Source organism: Macrosteles quadrilineatus, unplaced genomic scaffold, assembly GCF_028750875.1.
Source record: "Macrosteles quadrilineatus isolate MER2022 unplaced genomic scaffold, UCM_ALF_1.0 Scaffold_1__1_contigs__length_201487025, whole genome shotgun sequence".
Lineage (NCBI taxonomy): Eukaryota > Metazoa > Arthropoda > Insecta > Hemiptera > Cicadellidae > Macrosteles > Macrosteles quadrilineatus.
The window spans coordinates 122,120,866-122,127,729 of record NW_026542594.1 but is presented as its reverse complement, the minus strand read 5'-3'; the positions used below and the strand labels follow the sequence as shown (position 1 = coordinate 122,127,729).

At 35.1% G+C, this 6,864-nt stretch overlaps 1 long non-coding RNA gene across 2 annotated transcripts; it reads left to right on the top strand.

Annotated features, from left to right (window-relative positions):
* The first annotated feature begins 1,824 nt into the window (after positions 1-1,824).
* Positions 1,825-6,221, top strand: LOC128983353 (uncharacterized). 2 transcript variants are annotated; one of them, XR_008489833.1, is made up of 3 exons: positions 1,825-1,914; positions 4,524-4,668; positions 6,072-6,221. It is a non-coding gene; the product is annotated as an uncharacterized LOC128983353 (long non-coding RNA). The 2 variants fall into 2 exon arrangements; XR_008489832.1 differs by lacking the exon at positions 1,825-1,914 and adding an exon at positions 1,956-1,994.
* Positions 6,222-6,864: the final 643 nt, after the last annotated feature.

Below are 6,864 nucleotides of genomic sequence, written 5' to 3'. Positions count from 1 at the left end.
TATTAATATATAGATAGATAGATAGATAGATATTTAATTTCGACAAAATCAGTTAATGTAACCAATGCGTTTCGTTGAATTGAAAAACAAAGAACACAATTAAATTAAACAGCTGATGTAAACAATATTATGTTCTTCGTAAGGATAACATGGGAACTTAAAATGCCACTGTGGCAGAGGCCAAGGGACTTTTTCAAAAATTGTAGGCCAGTTTGCAAATCTACGCAACACGTTCTTTCCAATGAGACGTCAGTGGATAAAATCGGTTAAGAAATGGTGGAGGATTCAACCGACAAACTTCGTGTTCGCGTATTAATTATATAGATTTCATATGTGCATGAAATGTTGGTGTGAAACCAACTTGTATAACTTTAAGCTAAATGGTTTAAGTTACCTGGCTTCGTCAAGTGATCCTTCATCAGTATTACACTACTATAGTTTCGGACTTGAAAATAAGTCCATCTTCAGAAAACGTCAATAGGTCATCTAACCAAATTGGTTAGATGACCTATTGACGTTTTTGTTAACCTGAAGATGGTCCTCCAGAGGCTACCTCACCATGTATACCTTTGAAGTAGAGGCTATATTTATTCCCAAAAGGTATCAAACGCCAGCTCCTGATCAAATCTTTTCTATCACTTTAAAGTTTGTTTCGTGTTTTTAGTCTTCACGTACAGAGACTTAAATCTTTGTATTAAATTGTTAGCAATCATAAATCGTGGACAGAATCTTCCACAAAAGATAAATACAATATAGTTTAACACCCTAGAACTCCTTAAAAAAATATGTTTTGTTAAGGCTTCGTCATAATGTTAAAAATACTCAATACAACAAATTCATTAATTTTACATATGTAAACGTTGATAGTTGTGTGCGTATACATCTAGTCCTCCATATTTTCTATGTACACAAATGCTTCTGTATACACTTTTTTTGCAACTCACAGTAACTGAGAAATATTCTAAACTGGTGAACTGTTTTTATAAATTTTTGCCATTATTTCTCAACCCGTGCTTAAAAAATTAGTGACTCGTGGATAAATCCAGATACAGAATTTAATCTAAATCGGACCACAGGTTTTGTCTGTAGCTCTGTATCTGGATCATACAAGTGTGTATTATATAACCTGATATTAGTCAAAATATGTTTTATTCTATAACGTTTAATTTAATTAAACATAAAAGTCATGCTCCCTCCATTTTTAAAGTACTCAGTCCAAAAATGTAATAAATTTACTTGTGCATACATATTTATTTCGTTTTAATAAATAATTGAGGTGATGCAATACACTTATGTAGGCAGTCGCAGCAGTCGAATCCGGGCATAGCGCCTAAAGTTTCACGAACGCAAACCGCGCAACGAGTAGCTAAATGAGCCGTAGAGTAAGTGAGCCATCTAATATTTTGAAGAGGGTTCACTTACTCTACGGATCATAGTGCCAATGAACTGTAGAGTAAGTGAGCCATCTAATATTTTTCTGCAGGCTCGTATAGTATACGAGCCTATTCCTATAATTTATATTATTCATTATTTTGGCTCGTATACTATACGAGCCGATTCCTGAATTATCAAATAATTCGTAAGCTTGGCTCATAGTCACTATGATCTGTAGAGTAAGCGAACCTTCCTACTGTATTTTTAAATATAATACACGAGGCTCATAGGCACAATGATTCGTAGAGTAAGTGAACCCTCTTCATTTATTTTTTATTTTCGATAGGCTCGTATAGTATACGAGCCTGTAGTGCAAGTGAACCTTCAATATTATTTAAAAAGCTCGTATAGTCTATGATCTGTAGAGTAAGTGAGCTGTCCCCCTCCTGCTCTAGCTCTAGTAAGTTTGAGGTTGGATTTTGGAGAATTTATTGTTTGTCAATTTCAATTGTCAAATTGTCATACAAATTTGTATTTTAGGTGTGTATTTTTAATTTAGGCCTAAGTTACAACAACTACTACAGTTTAAAGAACCATTTTTGTCATCACAAAATTGAAAGGTGTAACTTATTGACATGGACATGGTAATTAGAATATTAACGTTTCAAGCAAATTCAAATTAGTTTCTGGTAGCCTATAAAATAAATTGGGGGTACAGTTTCCTGGGCTTCGCTAATATCGATTGGAACTATCAAATTGAAAATATTGATTAATAATCAATATTTAAAATATATCTATTTTAAAATTAAACTGCACTTTATGCCTTACGTCCTACACTATAATTCGAATAAATATATCGATCGATAAATCGATTATTTCATTCAATATATCAAGTTTGGTTAGTAAAGTTAACCTAACCTAACTTAGCTAACCGAATAAATCGATAGGCTAGGCCTACTTCAAATAGGCCTAGTCCATCCATTAGTTGCATACTGCGCTTTTAGTTGGATTTTTAAACTCATAGAAAATTATGACTACCTAGTTTTAATATAACTTCCGGTACTAGACTATTGATCGATTTCGAGCAACAAGTGCACTAACTTAGTTTGTTTTATATTTTTATTTTTTATAAGATGCTGACAAAGTATAAGTAAAGTTTTTCGTATGACAGTTTTAGTTTACCATTTGAGTTTTTAGCATTTTATAGCATAGCCTATACGTATTTGATACTCTCAGCAGCTGGAGTAGTGTGATTTTTTCTTTGATTATTTTGGCTTTACGTGACAGGTGGAGGTGGATGGCTATAACTTACAAGGTTACATGGTACACATTAAATTCATAATGATTTGCCTATTTCGGTAGACTGGCTTTTTTGTAGGCCTACGCTTCATTGCTCTTTACAATTTCAAGAGATCTATTGTTCAAGGCGTCAATGGGCAACTAACCTAAGTTTATCGCCATTCTACCGCACTATAACCCACCCTACAGGGCCCGGATTTTGTAGGTAGCAAATGCGCAACTAACCTTCCGCCAGGGCAACGGCCATCAAAACATTTTTATGTGTGATAATAAACCTTATAAAGCACCTTAAATAGCAATATAGGCCTATTATCACAGTCACATTTTTTATGCATAGCCTATCAAATATATAGGCTCTATCACAGACGTTAAAATAAATAATAAGTATAGTTGTGTAGTTAAATAAGTTAGATCAGGGGTAATAGAACTTGTTGTAATATTTAGTTCTACTTCATCAAATCCATTTCAATGCATCAAGCAAAAGAGCTGTAAACCCATGAATAGCCTGGGCTAGTCTAATAATATTTTAAGAAATTTTTATTTTATGATATTAAAAACATTAGGCTACACTAAGCTAATGAAATCTTCCCATAAACTTAGCCTACTCGGCTTTTAATTTTTGCTTCGATTTTGACTGCCCTACCCGTCAATGAGGTTAAGGGTATAAGTTAGGCCTAACCTATACAAAATCCTGCCTTAATCTGAATGGGAAAACATTATTATTTGCAGATGATACAGCGATGCTGTCCAGAACCTTTAGGATTATTACAGTTGTTCGGCATTTGGATCATTGCCGGCCAATCTTAAAGGATCTTAAGCTACGTTTCCATTCCTCCAAATTTGTAGGAATGGAAACATCCTGGCTCAAGTCGCGGCACAAATTTGTGCTCGCCGACTGCGCGACAAAACATGTGCCCGGGCTGCGGGCACATGTGCCTGCAACTCGCGCATGCGCAGGTCCTCCAAACTACCGCATGCTCATAAATGACAGGTAATCATAACCTCAAATTTCGTTGAGTCTGTTGGAGGAAATTTTTGAAGCCACTTTGTACGCGCAAATCTCTCATCAATTGATTAAATGCACCTTCCAATGCTCTTTTAGCCAAAAAACTTCTTATCCACTATCTAGGTAGTTTTCTTCTAAGTTCATTGTATGCACCAGCCATAAATAATAAAGTAGAGGCTGTTATGTCATCCATGGTGATTTGTAGAACACAATATAATCAAAATCAGCCACCGAACCTCACCACATCACAATAATAGAGAACACTGCCTTGTCTGCCAGTTGTAGTCGCGGGACTTGTGCCTGGAATGGAAACGGCATGACAAACTACGTGCGAAATGTGCCTCGTCATGGTTTCGACATGTGCCTCGACTTGTGCCTGCGACTTGTAGGAATGGAAATGTAGCTTAAGGGTACTCACGGCGTAGTGCTTGATATCCTGACCCTAGAAAATATGACGTGCAGGCAGTGGTGGATCTAGAACAGTCACAAGGGGGGGGGGACCGGGGTGTCTGAGAGGTTCGGGGGTACCCCCTCCCTCCCCAAATATTTGTTTAAACTAAGTCTTCAAAAATGGCAGTTTTATACCATTTCTTTGTCCTAAGTTAGTGTGACAAATTATTTTACGCAATTTGTATGCACTACTGTATTACATGCAGTCAAAAATATATGACATATATTTCCAAACTGCGACTGCCCCCCCTCTGGATCCGCCACTAGGGTGCAGGAGTACTATAGCAGAAGAGCACAAAATATAGACTTTTCCTGCTGTCGTCTCAAATGTACCTAGAATAGCTATCCTCGTTCTACTATTAACTACAACTCATAACTGCCTGCTCATTTGCAGGAGATGGATGCACCCTCCTTCAGAAGGCGCTGAAAGGAATACTAATTATAGGCCGCTGTACTCCGTAAAAGAACTTAAGGAAGAGCACCTAGTGAGATAAGTGTATGTCTGCCATATCATCCGTTAAACAGCCAGGTTTTTGAAGGTATAGTTTGTTGTAAATATTATATATAGAGTTATTTATTAAATCACTTAATAATTTACTAGCTTCTGTGCCCGTGCTTCACAACGGGAAGATGAACTATACCGCCTAATCCAAACAGTTGTTAGGTAGTCCGAATTTATGAACAAAAGCCACCAAATGTTGGCCTACTGTATAAAAACAATTATGACCAACATTGTAATTGCCCTACTGTTTACGTTAAAACATATCAATAACATAATATTCATTTTCATATTTGAGTTGTTTTGTCTCAAGATCAATGAACCAACTATAAAAGGTATAAAATTACCTCAGTACTGCCAGATTGATCCTGTTTAGTCCTTATGGATTACGGGTTTTAAGGACTTAAGTCCTCATCATGAGATCTTGTACAAGAACATTTAACACTGTAACATCGATAGGGTCATCAAGAGTTTAAATGCGAAACACGGACATATACTATTTACAGTCATAGACGTTTTATGAACAAAACAAGTAGGCTTACTGACAAAAACTTACAATGTCCAACCCCAACCTCGTGCGCACAGTTGCAGATGAGGGTCATGACTGCGATGCGGAAGATGGTTGGGCAGTGGACTTTGTACAGTTCGGCTCCTTGTTCATCAGCTGTTCTTGTTTTTTTATTAGAGTATCATACAGAGCGTTAGACTGTAAACTGATTTTGTCGTTTACTAATGTGTTAGCTTGAATTTTGATTGTTTTATAAATTTCAAATTCTTCTAAAGCATCCATTCCTGTATATTGCTTTTACAATCAAAATAAACTACGCCATGGCTCGGTCCCCAGGTACTTATTTCAATTCAGGAAATTAAAGCCTTTACAACTATTATTCAACAAAAACTTCTTTGCACTAACTTGATCAGGGAAATATAGGCCTAGACAAAATATAAAAGGTTTAATTTACCTGTTGCTGATCCTGTTAAAACTGTTAACAGGGGCAGGCCAAGACCATAAAGCACTTCATCCAAAAATAAAATTATTGCGCACCCCATACAGTTGTTTTCTTGAAGTTACAAGTTCAGGCGTCCGATAAAAGCCTGTAGCTTCCCAATTAGATCCTCCTCAGGAAGATATCTACCTCTTGCCACAGCCACATTAACAAGAGTTATTCTTCTAGCAAGAAGAATAACTCTTGGTAATGTGGCAAGAGGTTAACATGTGTCTTTAACAAGCAATGAAAGCCCCTCAAAGATCGAGTTTGTGTCGCACGTTTGTAGGCGGAATAAACCAGTTAAAAACTTTTAGTTAAGGGTACCTATGGTAATTTATTGTAAAATACGACCTTTTTATTTGAAACTACCAACTACACCACCCCCCATAATTTGGTACCCCTTAGTATTTTAAAATTGTGACTTTCTTTACCAAGATTAAAATGTTTGTTTCAGGAAGAAAGATGTAGCCCCAGCTCTGGACAAAAATATTATGGAGAAGGTTGGCCGCTGTACAGGGCAGCTATAGTTATTATTATATGTTGCCTTTTATTGTTATGTACTGTTTTTATACTTTACCAATAAACCTTATATTTATCTAGAGCAGTTAATTTTGTTAAAATTCTTACCAGTAAACTTCTCTGTAATTTGTAAAGAAAACATGTAAAAATGATTATATATTTTATTTTGATCTTCTAACTATTTTGACAGTTTTGTAGATAAAATATTCTTTTTTTAGATATATTTTTTTATTGTTCTTGTTCGTACATGTCTCAGATAACTTATACATAAAGATAAAATGATATTTATATTTATATTATATATGCGAGTGCCAATCTTAAGAAGCAAAGTTAATATATAGCTAGTAAAATAAAATAATGTTGGTGTTTAATGACTAATGAGTGTACTGTAAAAATGAAATAAGTAATTCAAAAGTTGAAACAAAAACTCTATTTAGCCAACCCAATAAAATCACTCAAGAATTTTCCTCTGAATAAAGGTTTGAACTTCATAGTCTAGAGGTGTTAGGTTAATGAGACATAAGACTGCTTAAGGGTGTTGCTCAACGTGTAATGAACAAAATTAAATTAAGAAAAACAACAAAAGCAAAGCAAAAGAAAACTTTGAAAAGGCAAAGATCAACAATAATAAGATAAATAAATTTACAACGTTATAATTTACAAGAAAAGAAAATCAATTAAAAATTTAAAAGAATGAGTTACTGACAAACTATATAACTTGTTTGTTT